Raw genomic sequence first — 1,053 nt, forward strand, 5'->3', positions numbered from 1 at the left:
GCTGAAAGCAGGAAGATGAATTAGGAGACTACTCCAGTATTTCGAGTAAGAGATGTGGGGGACTTGAACTTAGTGAAAAGAAAGGGATTTTAAAAATGCATCAAATATTTAATTGATAAATCCTAATTATCAATTGCATGTGTGGTGCTTCTTGCTCCCAGAAGAACTTGAAAGGCTCTCTAGATTTCTGATTTAGAGAAGGGGGTACAGAATTGCCAATAAGGTATATATTAAGCATAATAGAGGTATTATATCTGAGGTGGAAGAAAATGGTTGATTAAAGCTTGTTAACTATGAGGTACCCATGGGTAGTTCAGATGGATTCATTCAAAAGATACCTGAAAAGTTGTATGGTGATATTCTATTCCCCACATAAAAGTACATGGGGAAGTAGAGAAAAGAATCCAGATTGGTTATGGTTTATACTAAAAATTTAACAGAAACACAGCTGGAAAATCTCCAAATACTTGGAATTACACAACACACGCCTAAATAGTACAGACATCAAGGAAGAAATCTCAAGAAAATTTAAAAATATTTTTAACTAAATGAAGATACAACTTATCAAAACGTGAAAGTGAAGTTGCTCAGTCATGTCCGACTCTTTGCGACCCCGTGGACTGTAGCCTACCAAGCTCCTTCGTCCATGAGATTCTCCAGGCAAGAATATTGGAGTGGGTTGCCATTTCCTTCTCCAGGGAATCTTCCCAACCCAGGGATCGAACCTGGGTCTCCTGCATTGGAGGCAGACGCTTTAACCTCTGAGCCACCAGAGAACAAAATGTGGAATACTGTTAAAACAGTACTTAGAAGGAAATTGAAGAAAAGAATAAAGACCTAAAATCCATAAACTAAGCTTCAACTTTAGGAAACAAGAAAAAGTAAAGCAAATTAAATCTACATTAGGCAGAAAAAAAATGAAACAATGAAAGTTAGAGCTGAAATGAATGAAATTGAAAGCAGGAAATCAACAGAGAAAATCAGTGAAACTAAAATCTCGTTCTTTGAAAGGACAAAATCGATAAGCTTCTAATCAGAATAACTAAGAAAAAA

At 36.0% G+C, this 1,053-nt stretch overlaps 1 non-coding gene across 1 annotated transcript; it reads right to left on the bottom strand.

The window, feature by feature from the left end:
• Positions 1–704: 704 nt before the first annotated feature.
• Positions 705–776, bottom strand: TRNAW-CCA (transfer RNA tryptophan (anticodon CCA)). The gene has a single exon. It is a non-coding gene; the product is annotated as a tRNA-Trp (tRNA).
• Positions 777–1,053: the final 277 nt, after the last annotated feature.

The sequence above is a fragment of the Budorcas taxicolor genome, chromosome 17, assembly GCF_023091745.1.
Source record: "Budorcas taxicolor isolate Tak-1 chromosome 17, Takin1.1, whole genome shotgun sequence".
NCBI lineage: Eukaryota > Metazoa > Chordata > Mammalia > Artiodactyla > Bovidae > Budorcas > Budorcas taxicolor.